The sequence below is a fragment of the Phyllostomus discolor genome, chromosome 11 (genome assembly GCF_004126475.2).
Source record: "Phyllostomus discolor isolate MPI-MPIP mPhyDis1 chromosome 11, mPhyDis1.pri.v3, whole genome shotgun sequence".
In the NCBI taxonomy this organism is placed as follows: domain Eukaryota; kingdom Metazoa; phylum Chordata; class Mammalia; order Chiroptera; family Phyllostomidae; genus Phyllostomus; species Phyllostomus discolor.
In genome coordinates this window covers 72,490,629-72,507,397 of record NC_040913.2, presented here as the reverse complement: position 1 = coordinate 72,507,397, position 16,769 = coordinate 72,490,629, and the positions used below count along the sequence as shown (strand labels likewise).

General features: G+C 48.5%; 1 long non-coding RNA gene across 1 annotated transcript; it reads left to right on the top strand.

Moving 5' to 3' along the window:
- The first annotated feature begins 14,350 nt into the window (after positions 1–14,350).
- LOC118497272 lies at positions 14,351–15,267 on the top strand. Its single transcript, XR_004899795.1, has 2 exons — positions 14,351–14,467; positions 15,001–15,267. It is a non-coding gene; the product is annotated as an uncharacterized LOC118497272 (long non-coding RNA).
- The last annotated feature ends 1,502 nt before the right edge of the window (positions 15,268–16,769 follow it).

The following is a 16,769-nucleotide window of genomic DNA, read 5'->3' as shown; positions in this document are numbered from 1 at the left end:
CAGAGTACGGGAATTAAATCCAGTGTCTATTAATGGGAAGGCTTTACCTACAAGGGCTGCAACGGTGTCCAGGACGAATGAGATCCAGCTTGCCTCCTGAGTGACTCACTGCCTCCAGGGGAAGAGGCATTTCTCAGCTCCATGCCTGCAACATCCCACCAGTCACCAGTCACAGCGACAGAACCTCCAGAGGAAGCTTCCTTTATACCCCAGGAGGCAGAGAAAAATTACGTCTGAAGACGGGGAATGATAACTTGCATTCCACGTATCAAGAGCCACCACCGCAGAGCAAAGCAGCCGCCATGCATTGGGCGGCACTATGCTTCAGGCTTTGGAAAGCACCAGGGGAGGCTGGGTAACTTGCCCAGGTGGATTTCTAGTCACGGCATTTTCAGAGTCAGGAAGCTCCTCTGGAGTCATCTATTAGTTCCCAAATTCTTGAGTTGGTTTTCCTCTGTGATGAAGCATTCAGTAGTCTGCAGTGAAGTGAGATAAGTAAGATTATGCTCGTATGTAGTGGATTTTCCCATGTCTTTTATAGGGTTCTCCTTACCATTCTAAGGTTATGTCTCTTCTCCTTTTTCAATACTGAACTGTGCTTTCCTAAAAAAACTGGTAGTGAAGAGTAGATGGCGATACTTAAGAAATATTCTTGTTTGGCATTATGAAAAGTTTTAGTAAACTTTTAGTAAATTGGACTGGTCCAAAATTTAGGAATCATTGATCAAATCTGACCCCTTCCCAACGCAGGTGAGAACACAGGCCCAACAAGCTCAAGGGATTTGAGGTCCAAGGTCATGGATCAGGTCAGCAGCCTCTGCCGAGCTGTTCCTGTTTTCATCAGTGTTCCCCCGCATTCAGGGGACCGCGAGCAATGGGCCTGTGGAATGATCCCTGAAAGTGCCGTGACTTCCCTCTGTTAGATGTGCCCCTCTCTCTTTGGGTCTGGTTTTAGAGCCTCAGTCCCTGTCTTCTAACTAGCTGCTCCAGCTGTCTCTGTATTTGCCCCTTTGCATGGTGCACCTCGTCTCCCCTTAGGAAGCAGACAGCAGCCCGAGCCCCTCATCATGGCAGCTCGGAGCTGGCCCCGCCCCCGCACAAAGTCATCCCTAAAAGGCGGGAATAAAACTCAGACTGCGCAGTGCTCCCTGGCAGACCTGCGGTAGACGAGCTTTGTGCCTCACGCTGGCTCATAAATTCTGTATTTCACTGGCTTAGCTTTGTGCTCACCTAATCTAAATTAAACTTCCTGAGGGAAAAAACCGCTTCTTCCCTTTGTTCTGTTACTCTCCACCCCTTCAGGCCTATTATCTATAACAATGCAACACACTCCGTTCTGAGCTCCATAAGGTCAGATGGGTTGAATAATACAGCAGATTGGAGCTAGGAGGTGGGAGGGAAGGATTCTGGGAGCAAAACTCAAGATGAGAGGAAAGTCTAGTCCTAGCAAACCCCAGAGCTTCAAGAGGCCGGTTCCTTACTTTTTATTCCCAGGACAAGGTTGTATTGGGAAGGACTGAAATTCTAACACTTCTGGATGTGGAGGAGGGAGTTCGGAGGCCCCAAAACTCAGAGAAAGGCTGGTAGACAGCGGGGAAGGCTCTTTCCTGTTGTGGAAGCTTCCCAGCTTCTGCTCTCTGGCAGGCTACTGAGTCAGGGAGTGGATTCATCCAGCCCTGCAGCTCCTAAGCAGAAAAACAACGACCTAGTCCAGTTCCTCCCACTCCGTATTGTTCACGTCTGAGGGAACCATGGCAGCAGTGTCCTAACCAAGGAGGGTGGGGCTCAGGCTAAAACTGAGTTCTACATTTTGCCTTGGGTCAAAAAAAAAAAAAAAAAGTGAAAAGAAGAGCACAGAGCACTCCGCTTTCTACTTAAAGGGCCCTCGGGCCCAGTTTGCAGATCAATGAGAACTGAAAAGATCATTCAGGCTTTTGTGCTGTGGCTGGTGGTAGACCCTTCTCTGCTGAGAGATTATGCTCGAAATGGGCCTTACCCTCTTCTGGGATAAAAGCATTCAGCGAGCGAGGAGGAGCGAACCCTCTCTGCAGAAGGAAGCATGAGTTATAGTAGGAGAAATTTTCATTATGGAAGAGTTTAAGGGCAGCAATCTGGGCAGAAGCCAGGGCTTGAAGCATCATACTTTACCTGTGGCTGAGAAAGTGTCATTTTTCTGAGTCAGAGAATATGAAGGGAGTGCCCCTGCCCCCCAGGCCCTCCTGGTATTTAAATCCTTTTCACTGCACCTTGTTTATGTTGGGTTTAGTGCTAAAGGACAGTAGTCTGGATTTACAGAAATAAAAATCCAAACTTTTTGCATTCCGATACCCATTAGGTAACAAGATGTGGATTTTGGAATCAGGCAGGCTTCGGCTCAAATATTGAGGTTAGGGAATGTGGTCAAGGTCACTGTTGTGATTCAGCTTCCCAAGCTTGAACAGTTTCCTAGTCTCTTTGAGACTCAGCTTCCACATCTGTGAAGTGGTGGTAAGGCATAATAGTACAGCTGGAGTGAATGCAAAAATTAAATAATGATAAAGTGCACAAAAAACCTGGTGCTTAGTAAGTTCTCAATTGCTTGTTGCTTTGTGTTTCTTGCTACTTACCTGGCTATGATCAGACTTCTGAAAAGGATAAAGTAAATAATTAATTCTCTCATTTCAAAAGCTATAAATTCCCTGTCACTGTGCTCTGTCCCCCGGGCAGCTGGGTGAATGCTATCATCATTAGAACTCATTGTCCTGCCACTAATCTGTTTAGAGGCAGTTTGGCCTGGTGGAAAGACTAGAGAATCAGAATCCAGGAGACAGGCTCTGTTCCTGGCCCACAACCTACCAGTCACCTGGCCTCAGAGACATCACCAATTCTCTGGAGAGGGAGGGACCCTCGATATCATGTCCTCCAACCACACATCTGAAGCTCGACCCTCCCTCCCTGCCCCCACATGTACTGTCCGTCATAAAGTGGCTGTCCAGCTTCTGTAGGGACAACTCGAACACTCAAAACGTATCGCTGCACCTTCAGACAATCCCGACTCTGACAATGGTTTTTGTTTTTTTTTTCTGTTCACGTGAAATTGGTCTTCCTGATGTTTCTTCTTATTCATCATAGTTCTTATTACTTTGGGCCATAGAGAAAAATGGACTCCCTTTCCCACATGACAGAGTCTTACACCATTTAAAATGACGATTGTGTCTGCCTGAGTTTTCTCTTCTCTGGCCCCTCGCATGCTGCCCTCAGTTCCTTCACCATCCCGGGGGTCCCCATTTGAATTCCCCCAAACACAGTGAGCTTCTGATTCCTCATTTTAAAAATAGGGATATTTATCCCTGACTTAAACGATGGCAGTGCGGATTTAACAATGAAATGTGCCCTTAGACCCAGGATGTGCTCGATTAATATTTGATGATGAGCGAGTAGATGAAACAGTGTGTGGAAGCGCTGTGTAAACAGTGATGCGCTCGCCGCTGGGGTCTGCTCCAGCTGCCGTGAAAACGACACAGGCTGGATGGCTTGCATAACACACATCACTTTCTCACAGTTCTGGAGGCTGGAAGTCCAAGATCAAAATGTTGGCAAGTTTGGTTTCCTCTGAGGCCTCTCTCTTTGGCTTGCACATGGTCGCCTCCTCCCTGTGTCCTCACTTGGTTTCCCTTGGTCTGTGTTGTTTGTGTCCTAAGCGCCTCTTCTTGCAAGAGCATCAGTTGTATCAAATTAGTGCCTACCCCATAGACTTCACTTTAACTTAATGACCTCTTCAAAGATCTACATTCTGAGGTATTGGGAGTTGGGGCTTCAACATATGGATTTTGCGGGGGGGGGCAGGGGGACACAGTTTAGCCCATAACACTCATCAATGTATTGTTAACAATTTTATTCATTGTGACACTATTCAGAGTAGCATTTGTGTGCTTTGGGGGAGAGTGGTGGGGCCCTTTGTATGGGAAATAAGATATTGCAGGCCCATTTTTATAAATATATATTTTTGAATAGGTAATATATTCACGTTTCAACATTCAAAATGTCATAGAAGAGAAAACACGAAGGACAATAAATGTAAGAGAAGCCTCTTAATGTCACTAGTAACCAGTGCAATGTAAATTAAGCTCATAATATCACTCCATTTCACACATATTAGATTGGTAAAACTATTAAAGTCTGTTACTAGGTATTGGTGGGAATGCAGAGGAGCAAAACCCCTTCGGGCTGCTGGTGGGAATGCAAATTAGTGCAGCTGTGTTGGAAACCCTTTGGCTTGTGGTCGCTGAGCAGCAGGCCCAGCACTGGCCCAGCGGTACCACTGCCAGGAGCCGGCCCTCGAGGACTCCTGCACGTGAGTGCCCAGAGACAGGCATGAGGAAGTTCACAGCAGCACAAATGGGGAATAGCCCAATGGCTAACACCAGGAAGAGAAATAAAGGGGGTATATTCACTCAATAGAACGTGAAGTTACAATGAAAATACATGAATTAAAGTTGCACGCGTCAGCACAGATGAATCTTAGAACTATGGTGAGAGAAATTTGCTCATCGCAGAAAAATACACGCAGGATGATGCCATTTTTACAAAATTCAAATCAAGTCAGATGAGCTAATGATGTATTCCTTAGGGATACATAGGTTTGTGAGAAAACTCTAGAGGCAAGCAAAATTGAGGATAAGAGGGCAGTGGTTACCTCTGCAGAATCAGGGAGGAGATGCAAGAAGTTTCAACACTATTGGTAATGTCCCGTTTCTTACGATGGATGGTGGATCCTCAGGGAAGAGTTAATTATTATTCTATTTCAAGATATACATTCATTTCAGAAATTTTTTGTATACAGTAAATAATTTGTTGAAAAGTTTTAAAAGTTCAAAAGGTATACAAAGGTGTCTAATGAAAACCTTTCTCTGAAGACAGCTGATATTTCCAAATTTTGGTGCATCATCCAGAGATGAGTCATCGTTGACAGCAACACATACATGCGCACATGCGTGTGTTCGATCTCTCCCCCACCTCCCTCCATGCAATGGTAGCATTCCTGCAGGCTCCTTTTAAACAGCGCTACCATTAGGTAATAAATGGCCAGGGTAAGTAGAAAGTCTGAGGAAGAAAAAGATAGAGTTGTCTGCCTGTTCAGTAGTTTGGCTAAAAAGAAAAAGAGGGAATTGCCACTTATCAGTAAGGAGACCGTCTGGATAAGAGGAATTTGGCCTTGTAGCCAAGGCTGATGAGACATGGAATTTGGACCTGTTTAAAGCAGAGGGGATGGAGTCCTGATTGAATCAACAAAAGGGCAGAGGCAAGCAATTCTCCTCTCTTGATAATGAGACCCCCTGAGTTATGGTGTCTCAGACAAACAACACAGATATGAGGAAATAAGGGGAGGGCAGGCCCGTGAGCAGTTAAAAGCAGGAGGCGAATGCATCAAGAGACAATAAAATATCAAAATCAAATATATGTCAAGTGTGTGACTGGAATTAGGGCAGACTGGCAGGCAGGAGAGACCGGAAATTGTTCTTGCACAGAAGCCAGGAGAAGAGGCAGAAGCTTGGCTTAGCCACTGGGAGTGGAGGACAAGTCCAAGTGCCCGCTGAGGTGGAAGGTGGGTGAGGAACACCCAAGGAAGTGCTAGGTTCAGACAGGGCCAGCCCCCAGTAGCTGCCAGTAGCTTAGTTGATCTGGGATGACTTCCCAGAGGAGAGGCTTTCAGGAGCAGCTTGAATGAGGAGAGAAACAGGCTGGCGAACAGATTGAGGGTGGGAGTTTGGGGTGTACTGCCGATCCGCGCTGGCAAAGCTCCAAAGGAAACCTTGCTTATCATCCCTCTGTTGTGTCTTTCACTCTTGTGTATTTCCTTAAAGTCCCAGAATCTGGCAACCGGTGTTTGGTGATATGATAAGCTGTGGAGAGTGGGTGTGCACTAAAATGCAAATGAAGGCTGTTCGGCTGGCTTCTTGGGGCTGGAGGTGAGATGTAGAGATTTAGCGCTGAAAGAATCGACCCTGGCAGAGACAGGGCAATGGGGAATGATGCGTGAGCCCCTTGTGTGAATCAGGAGCCCTGGGCTGACTCAGATATGAATTTGTTCTGAGACATTGAGAGATCACAGAATCACATGCTGTTGGGCTAAATAACCGGTAAGGTAAGACTCTTTTCAATCTAGGCAACTCAGTGATTGACAGCCAGAGGAAGCGAAGTCTCCCAGATCAATGAAACTGAGTATCTTAAGCCTAGAAACTTACAATATAAGCATCATATGTAACTAGCCTGTTGAGGTCCTTTCCCATATATCAGTTCATCCGCACCTGAGAATCACCAGGAAGCAGGTGAGGCAGAGACAGAGCTAGCCTCATTTACAAGGGGGGAAACTGAGAGACAGGCTATAGGACCATAGTCCTAAGCACTGGGGTCCTGGCTGAGCTGAGCTAGACCCCTACGGTGTGCCGCCCCCTCTCCAACCCCCATTTGGATGTTGAGTGATGCCTAGTACTGGCTCTGGGACAAGAGCCTAAAGTCCCGATGCCAGGTCCACTCTCCCAGCCTCAACTTCAAGGTCATGCTGGGTCACTTCCACCTGCATTCCACCCACTGGCAGTACATCTGCTCCACTTGGCCCTTCCCTGCTGCACTTGGGCTGGGGCAGGCACGTCCTTTACTTTCATAAGTGTGTGCCCTTAGCTGGCACTCAGACCCCAGGGGACTGCTCCTCTGGGCGCCCGAGGCAGTGACAGCAGCCTGCCTGGCAGCCTCTGGGCTCTGGTGTGAGGGGAGTATCCTTGCTTTTCTGTCAGCCTGGCTTCCTGTCTAGACATCTCGAATGGTCCACTGGATTTAGCACGAGTTGGCCTGCCAGCTAAGTGAAACCCACACAGTTCAGTAGCCAGTGGCTGCCTCCCCCTCACCAGGACCGAGTCCCCGAGGATCGAAGCTAAGAAATTGTATAACGAAGGGGCTCAGGGGAGGATAAAGATGACAACACCGTTAACGGCAGCTCTACACTCTAGAATCCTTTTTCAGAACTCACACAGGCACTCTCCTCCTCTCCCACACACCTGGAAGGATGGGTTGTCAAGGCAACTTCTCGTAAGTCCCAGTACCCACAGTCTCACAGGTCCCCATGGACTCACTGAACCTGGCTGTGGAGAGGTCTGCCCCTTGGACTGGCTCTGGAAAGATGCAGAGACAAATCCTCTGAAACATGCAGTCCTAAGCCAACACCCTGCCCCTCTCGGACCTGTCCTGGCTCCACGTTAAGCCTCCCAAATACAGCGAAGCTGGGGGAAACCTCAGGCCCAGCGCTGCTAGGGCGAGGATGCCAGAGCTGGTTTCTGATCAGCCCACACGCTCTCCTGAAGCATGGGTTTACTCAGCTGCCCTGGCTCCTCAGTGCCCTGGACACAGAGTCCTCACAGTGAAGGGAAGCGAGGTACCTCCCCCTCTGACTTGCCCAGGGGAAAGGAGAGAAAAACATCCGATAAATCCTGAATGAGGGACATTGGACAAAACGCCTGATTGGTACTCCTCAGAACTGGCAAGGTCATCAAAAACAAGGACAGTCTGAGAAACCATCACAACCCAGTGGAGCTTAGGGTCATTACCATGTCCAGTGAGAACGTGGTGGGACGGGCTGAACCCTGACTGGACTGAGACTCTCGTGAACTGAGATGGGCCCAGTGCTCTTCCTGTTTCAAATCTCAATTTTAAAAATTAAAGTTAGCTTTTAGAACACTTTTAGATTTACAGATGAAAAGCAAAGATCATATAGAGAGTCCTTATATACCCCCTCTAAGTTTCCTTATTTTTAACATTTTATATCAGTACAAGTGTACCCACTTGTGACAATGAATGAACCAGTGTTGCTACATTTTTTTTTATTGCTTAGAAAAAAATTCTTTTTTAAAATATTTTTTCTATTTTTTAATTTTAATCATTGTCCAAGTACAGTTTTCTCCCTTTTACTCCCATTCCAGCCCACCCACCCACTACATTATTATTAACTAAAGTCTAAACTTTATTCAGATTTCCTTAAAGTTTTTTTTTTCTCTTCCAAGATTTCACACTACTTTTAGTCACCCTGTTTCCTTAGCCTCCTCTTTGCTGTGACAGATTTCCTCAGACTTTCCTTGGTTTTGATGACCTTGGCAGTTTGAGGAATACTGGTCAGGTGTTTTGTAGAATGTCTCCCTGTTGGGGTTTGTCTGCTGTTTTTCCCAGGGTCGGACTGGAGCTCTGTTCGGGGAGAAGGAACACAGGAGCAAAGGGCCATTTCCAGCACATCGCAGCAAGAGCGGGTACTAGCAGTGTGACGCCACTGTGGGTGTTGATCCTGGCCATTTGGTTGAGATGGTATTTATTAAGCTTACCCACGGTAAAGTTATTCCAAAGCTGACTTTTAATGTATGATTTCCTCTGATTTCACTTCATCACCTTTGGGATGGTACATAGCCATTTACCATCCCTGGGCTTCGGCTATAAAAAGGAGACACAGAACTGAAGTCCCAGTTCTAAGACTCTAAATTACACTCCATGATGACACTCTGACCTACAGAGGTGGCGGCCGCCGGACTGCCCAAGGTAACATGCCAACCTTCCTTGGAAATGCCAACCTTCCTTGGAAATGCCAACCTTCCTTGGAAATGCCAACCTCACGTAGCCGGGAACAGGCTGGATGTGGGCTCTCACTTTTCTGAGAGTGAAAAGAACTCTAGTAGCTCTATCAGTGAGTGAGCCAGCAAGTAGATATTGAATGAACGGACAAGATAATAAGTTTACTGAGAACTTACTCATGCTAGTTCTGTGCTAGGTGTTACAGCGGAGGAAGAGGTACGAGATGTAAATGCAGTTTCATGTGGGAGAGAAGACGTAAGCTGATGAACAGTGAAATAACACATTCATCCTGTCCTTGAACACCATCTGCTCTGTGAAGCCTTTCCTGATTCTTATCCAAATATTTTCTTTTCCTTCTCTGAACTTTGTAACTCTGTGTTAAGAAATGGCACTGAGATTGCTAGTGTAGCTCTGAATTTACACGACTTGCCCTGGTAGACAGGCATTCTGCTCTTTACATCAGGGCGTTCTCATGGCAACCCACTGTGCTGAATTGATCTAAACCTGAGACACAGGAAATTAGTCATAGAGGCAACAAATGTACTAGGCTCCGAGGAAGAGGAGATCTTGGGTGGCTTCCTGGAGGAGGTTGAGTCTGGAAGCATGGCTGAAGGACAAGCAGAGACCTTTCTCCTTCCGCAGGTGAAGCAAAGGTGTGTTTAAAACCAGGCTCCTAACCTCAGCACAACCCAGGGACCGGGACCTTAGCCTCTAATTCTTGGATACCTTCCACTGTCCTGCCTTCAAGTTTTAGCTTACAAAGATCTCTCCACCTGTCAGGTTTTCTCCTCCTCCTCTGACCGCTGCAGCCCATCCATGGTGACTCTGTCCCTCTCTGACTGCCCAGATTAGCACACACAGCTTGAAAACCTTTGTTTGGTGTATCATGTACTACCCTTGACTGTGGGTTATCTTTTGTGAATTGGCCGGCTGTCTTCTCCTGGCAAGCTGACGCTGGGTCTCAGGCTTCTGAGCTCAGTCCTGATACATAGTAGATGCTCGGTCAACAGTGGCTGTTGAGTTTATGGTCTCACAGTCTTCAGGGGCTGACATTTCTTGTTCTCACCTGCAGTTTATTAGGTCTCCAATGCCCCTGTTGGGTTTCTCGTGCCTCCCTGCCAATCTGCCCTTGCAGTGGTGGGAGGACACTGCAGAAGGAAACGTGACTCCCACTTGCCCCCGATCAGTGCTCCCAAGGAGCCTGGGAACCTGTCTGCCGTTGTGCCACTAACCCCCACAGAGTCTGTATCCTAGCGACTGTGGAGAGTTGCATCCCAGCCTTTCATGGATGGAGAAAAGCTCTCTTCGGTGGTCTCAGAGGTAATGCTGGATGTAAGTGTGTGTGTGTGCAAGTGTGCACATGTATGACTGTGTACGTGAGCATGTGTGGGGGTGTGGGGGTACATTGCATGTATACATGTGGGGAATGGGATATGGAGTTGTATGTTGTATAATGTGATAGTGGATGTGTGTGTAAGTGTGTGTGTATATATAAGCTTATATGTGCTGTGCGAATGTAAGTGTGTGAGGATATGAGTGTTTGTGTTGCAAAGTCACTGTGTGTCTATGTGGGTAGGAATGTGTGGAAACATATGGATGTGAGTGTATACATGTATAAGCATTCTATGCTGTGTGTGCGAAAATGCGTATGTACATTGTATGCATGCGAATGAAAATGTGAGCATGTGTGTGAGTCTGAGTGTGTTGCATGTGTGTGTTGTTTGTATGTGTGTGTATAAGGGTGTGGATAGGCTGTATGCATGCAAGTATGGTGGTTGTGAGTGTGTGTATGGTACAGGGATGGGGGTTGTATGTGTACATGTGGGTGTGAGTGTGTACATGTATGCGAGTGTGTGTGTGTAAGGGAGGGCAAGTCTTCCGGACTGATCCTGCCAGAAGACTTTATTTACCCACATGGGCAGGACCCTGGCTTCTGGGCACTCAGACAGTCTTCATCCCTCTGCGCCTCCCAGCCCAAACTTCACAGTCATTGGCTCCCCTGGAGACGGTCCCAGCTGTGCGGGTCAGTCCCCTCCTTCCCATTGGGGCCCTGCCTCTTCTAGCCAGGGCAGGACACCACAGAAGGTGCCAGGAAGTGGTTTCCCACTCCACCCAGGCCACGTTCCAAGCCTTTGGAGTCCCCTGGTCCCCCAGCCAGGGAGATGAATTTGGCATCAGGCGTGAGATGAAAAGAAACTGCTGACACAGGCCCGAGGTTGTGCAGGCCCTGCTAGGGTGATGGATGATGAGTTTCCAAGTGAAATCTAATAGAAAGTCCATGCATAATATATCTTTATGGGAGCAAATTCCAATTTGCATCCCATTAGGCCGCTGAAGTCTCAGAGGCCCTGTAGTGCCTCTCACGCCTTCCCTCAGAAGAAACCCAGAGCAGGGATGCCTGTGCCGGCAGGGGCCAGGCCCCTCCAGGGGCAGTGCGGACAATGGAACCTGACGTCACAGGAGGGGCCGCGGGAGGTGGCTCTCCCGCGCTGTCCCTTGGTGCTGTCTGGGGCCTGGATCTGGGCAGCATTTCTCATGTTCTGTGCCTGCACAAGCTCCTCACAAGCAAGATCAAAGGAGAACCGGCTTCCTGGCACTGCTATAATTTATGTTCAGTGTGCCAGTTTCCAAAGAGGTAAAGGAGGCTCGGAGAAGGGCAGGGTCCCTGCTGGCAAGGGCAGGTGCCGTAGGGACAGCAAGAGGAGCATGGAGAGGTTGGAGGATGTCTCAGAGAGCTCTGAGCTGGCGCCCCGTGTGCCGGGCTGAATTCCTGCTCTGCCACTCATCGCTCCAACCACCCTTCTGCCCTATGGGCCTAACTCCTCTGGGCCTCAGTTTCCTTATCTGTGGAAGAGGTAATACCACCTGCCCTGCAGGGCTTTTGTGAGTGTGGGAAGGTGCATTTGAGACTCTGCAGTGCTGCAGAACTGGGGGTGCTTTCCAGACCCTGTGTGCTAGGGGGTGTGTAGGGCATGGGGAGATGGAATACAGTTCCCAGTCCTGGTCCAGAAGCTTCTGTCTTCTGGTCCCTCCAGGCTCCATCAGCCCTCTGACTTCCTCAGCAGGCTGGGGCAGGTCAGAAGCACAGTAGTGGGGGTCTAAGAGGCTGGGGCTCAATGAGATTGCAGTTTGGTTTCTCTTTCAGGGGCAGAAGAGGAGCCTGAGGTGTGGGGGTCAGTGCAGTTAAACTGGAGCTTTTGGTCTTTTCGGAGAGAAAAGAACTCTGGAAACACTGGGAGAGGAGCCGGGCTCCGCCATGGGTGGTCTGGTCCAGCAGAGGAAGGCCCTGGCTCTGTGGCTGGACAGCAGAGTGGGTAATTCCTTCTGGCAGTAACTGGGGACTCCTCGAGCCCCCTCCAAGTGCATCAGAGACGCAGGACACAGGCCACAGCTCTCACCCTCCAAAGAGGTCTTCGCCTGGTTCTTACCTGCTTGTGGGCAGGGCCTCTGTGCTGCCAGACAGAGCCCTCCCTCGAGCACCACCCAGCTCCTGTCTGGCTGTCTGTCTGGCTGACCACACTGGTCTTTCCCCTTCTGCTGTGCAGCCCTCGCTGTCTTGACCTGAGGCCTCAGCAGTTCCATGGGGCGCTCCCTCCTAGTGGCTGCATTGACTGGCACTCCACAGGCCCAAACTCCTAAATTGTTCCCTGTAGTTCAGGGACAGGCACAGGGCTGGGATTAGGTGAGTCAGGGCTGAGGGCAAGGTCGTTGTGGAGGGACATGCCTGCCACCGGTGATGCGGCCTGGGAGAGGGCGGGACAGGAGGGAGTGTCCGTTCTACCAGCTCTCAGAACCATACTGGTTTCTTGGTTCACATGGCGCTAAGTGAGGTGGAGGTTTGGCAATTGTCTGGCAACGTAGGGCCCCAAACACTTCTGACATTTCCTCTCCTTGTTGGGCAACACAGGGGGAGGCGTGTGAAGTGTTAGAGGGTGTCGTTTGGATAGCGACCTGTTCCCAAAGGGGCCACTGTCCCCAGTGTAGCTACAGCATTGACACAGGCCGCAAAGACAAGTCTGGGCTCTCTGTCCAGGAAATCGCTACTTCGACTAGTCCCACAGCTTTCTTGAAGCAGTAAAATGGGAGACATGAAACAGAAACAAAAGTATGAATTCTACCAAAGGCCCAGCAGTGCTCTGACAGTGTCATATGTACTGTGAAATGTTAAGGTAGAACATTACTGTGTTTCTGTAACTTCTTACAACAGTCCTTACTGTACTGTAAGGACTTACGGTTACTGTACTGCCGAGAACGTGAGAATAAGCCGTTGTCGGGACAGCAGTGTCACCCCGATACGGTCATCGTCCAGATGTACTGCTTTTTGAGTCGGTGCCAAAGCGTGTTAGGTCCTGGTACCTGAAAAGGGGGCATTGAGTGCCCGGGTACCTCTGCGGTTTCCAAAGGGATGGCAGATTTCCCTCTGGGAGCTTCTCAGGTTTCGCTGTTGCTCTGGGACAGTTCTGAGGGACACGCCTTGTTTTACTTTTCTAAATAGGTTTTGTGATGTTTCTACCAAGACCTTTGTGGTTCTGTCAATAACTCCCACAGTAATTATTCATTTTCTTCACAGACAACCTGCTGTGAAGAGAATGCTCCGTTGCTCCGTCAGCTCCGTTGGACAGGATCTGCCAATGGGCTGTTACTGCTCCGTTCCAGGACGCCCAAAGCGCAATTCAGTGCGTGGGCACAGCCCACAGACCAGCCCACGTGTGAGGGCTGGCCGTTGCGGCGTAATTGTCCTATACCTGCTGCGTGGCCTGTGGCAGATGGGGTGCATGCCCTCCAACGACACCTGCAGTCACTTCCTCAGTTGGTGCTATTGAGCAAGTTCCTGTTTCTTACGTGCCTGTCGTGTTGTTTAATAGTGAATGTATGATTCTGGATCAACTGAACAAGTGGTCAGCCCAGGCCAGACACCTCCCTTTACTTCCGTGACAGCTCAGACGTCGCTTTATCTGGTGATTTTGTCTAAGTGACTCCAATAGGTACCTGAAGGTTCTTTTAGTTGCCCTGTGTACACCCCATGTTTTACTGTGTTCCAATACATATAACATAAAATGTACCAGCTTAACTGTTTTTAAGTGTACAGTTCACTGTGTTAAACGCATTTGTAGTATTGTACAACCATCACCACTATCCATCTCCATAACTCTTCACCTCGTAAAATGGAAACTCTACACCCATTAAGCAGTAGCTCCCCACTCCTCTCTACCCCCAGCCCCGGCAACTACCATTCTGCTTCCTGTCTCTATTATTTCGACGACTCCAAGTGTCTCGTGTAAGTGGAATCATACAGCCTCCGTCTTATGTGGCTGACTTAAGTCACGGAGCATAACGTCCTCCAGGCTCATCCACGTTCGTAGCATGTGTCAGAGTTCCCTTCCTCCTTGGTCTTTTTCCAAAATAATTTCCTCACAGATTTGCCTGTTCAGTTTTCAGGTTTTAATGCAAAACCGCCGTAATTTTCACAGACCAACGAGGTTGCTATGATACTCTCTGAAGATTTGCCTAATTTTGCAATCACTGAGCGGTATCTATTGTCAGTGTGAATTACTTCCTTTCCACCTGAGCAAGAGGGGGGCTTTCAATAGGAGCATTTCCACAGATAGTTGTTACTCATTAACACTCCGGCGTTTTGCACAAAGGCTGCGTCAGACCATTTTATAGCACCGTGAGTATGTTCAAATAGACACAGCAAACGGCAAGTGTTGCCGGAACCTCACTGCTTGAGTTGAGGCAAGTTCCTAATTTTTTTGCAAGTTCTTAATTTTTTTTTTCATGGGAACTAGGTGCTTTCAGCAGCTTTTTCTTCTTCTTTTATTTATCTAGATGGTATCTACTGTGCATGAGGTGGGGTGCCAGGTGCTAGGGATATCAGGTAAATGAAGACCCAGCTACTCTCTGCACATCTGCCGGGACAGATGGACAATCAGGTGCTATACACATCTGTAAGCACTTTATCTTACACAACTTCAGAGGCTGCACTACCCTCAAAGAAGAGCCCAAGAGGTAGTAAGTCCTTCTGGGCAGGGACTAAATCATCACCTTTTCCGCCAGTAATCAACCTTCCACTTGTTTATGATTGCTGTAAGGTTCTCTCCTTGCACTGAATATTCAATCATCTAAATGAATGATTCTCTTTGGAGTTAGGGAGTGGGGGGCAGGATGCCAAATTGGTAGGGTGTTGTATAATTTGAAAAAGTTTTTTCTATAACATTCTATAGCTTCCTATTTATGAAATTTAAAAAGAACTTATTACTTCCAGAGTAGCAATGAGAGCAAGCCCACCTTCTGGGAGGGCAGAGCGATGTAGATTCAGTATCAGTTGTTCTCAGGGGGAGGGAGGAGCGCACGGCTTTATCGTGAGTTGTTCTTTCACAATTCGGTTCAGTTTACGTTTCTTCTTGGCAGAGAGCACATGTGCCTGGGAGCGTGGGGACCTGGCCGACCTGTCAGGTATACCTGCTGGATTTGGAAAGGAACCATCGTCTGGCAGACCCGGGAGCCCGGTGCCAGTCCCCAGTCCGTGCTGCTTTGTTGGACTTTGCAAAATAGCCATTTCCAGAACCCTGTCTTTAAAGATGGGAGAAGCCTCATGAAGGATGGGTGTTTAGTCTCTGCTCTGGAAGGCAGAGGCAATTTGATTTAGGGAATAGGAAATAGCCAGGAGAAAAAAAATGCAACCTGAATACAGAAAGGATTCCTTTGGAGGGGCGGGGCAGGTGGGAAATTGCAACCTTATCCCCTGGGACTCGGGCTCAGGAGCTGAGCTGCGAGGTTCAGTGAACCCGTTAGTAACATGAACTTGGTTGCTGTATTTCCCAGCCTGAGCTCATGCATTATTTACCTGGCGTAAGTAAACCTGCTTCTCCCACTGTTGCTGGGGAAACCACTTTGATTTAGCAAGTTCTGTCTTACTCTCTAACTAAAACACTGCAGCTTGGGAGGGAGGGAAAGGAGCGATGCATGGTCTCAGAGGCTCAGGGTGTGGATGTGTAAAGGGGCGTCCCTGCTTCTCCCCTGGGGAGAGCCCAAGCAGGGAAGAATGGTGAGTTCAGTCAGTGTAGGGAGCCTCACGCCTGCCCTGGCCTGCTTCTCTGAGGGCCCTTCTATCTTTTGCTGGCCTCCAGGAATGGGGGAGTCCCAAGGAGCAAGGTGTACCCCTTCTGAGGCCTGAGTGAAGGCCACTAGCCGGTCTCACACCGGCTGCTTTAGAGAGATAGACATCAATTTGTGCAGCTCAGGGAGAGAGGCAGGGAGTCAAATTTCCCCAGAGGCTGTTTCCCAGGTGAATGGGCCTTGGGGAGCCAGCTCCGTAAACACGGGTAAAGTGGTCCTCTCTCCTTCCAAACTCGCTGTGGCTCCTATTCCATGTGTGTCCTCATGGGCCAGACAGATGTGCTGGCTGAAGAAGAGCTTGATCTGAGGGGTGGGGTGGGACTCTGGGTTCAAATCTCAGTGCTTTTATTTACGATGGGAATTAGAGTAAGTTATGTCATCTTTCTGACTCTCAGTTTCCCCAAGTGCGGAAGATGGACACTAGTGTCTGCCGTGGACAGGTTGTGTGCAAACTGGCCAGGAAGTGATGTGGGGACACTGTCCGTGCCCAGGCCCCATGATGTGGAGTGAAGGGCCATCGACCTAGCCTGCCGCCTGTTTCCCTTTCTTGCCAGCAGTTCAGACATCACTCCTGGCTCTCTTCCTCCTCTTACTGCAGATTGATTTTTCCTTTCCTCCTTTTGTTCTATTTGTGGCTTCTCTGGCCTCTCACAATTGCATTATTTCTTCAGAAGTGTACCGGATAAGGAGGTCCGTTTGTGTGCACCAGCGGCCTCGGCCCTTCACCGTGCCCGTGGCCTGGGCTGTTCTCCCTGTCCATGACCTTGTTGCATTTTTGTCGCTAAAATGGAATCTTGTGGAGCCTTTCTTTCTTCCAGGTTCTGTCTCTGCTTGTACAGGGAGAACGATGCTATTTATCAGGTGAGTGTGGGTGTGTCTGCCTGGGTAATGCATACCAGAGATATGTCAAGAATATACTTATCTGTCTATTGAGATATTTAGGCAAAGGCCATAAATTAGTGAACTTTGATTTTTTTTTTGTTAACTACAATGAGACAATATGTTAAAGGAAAAAACCACTTCCTAGGTATCTCTAACATAATTATTTTTAGTAATATCTT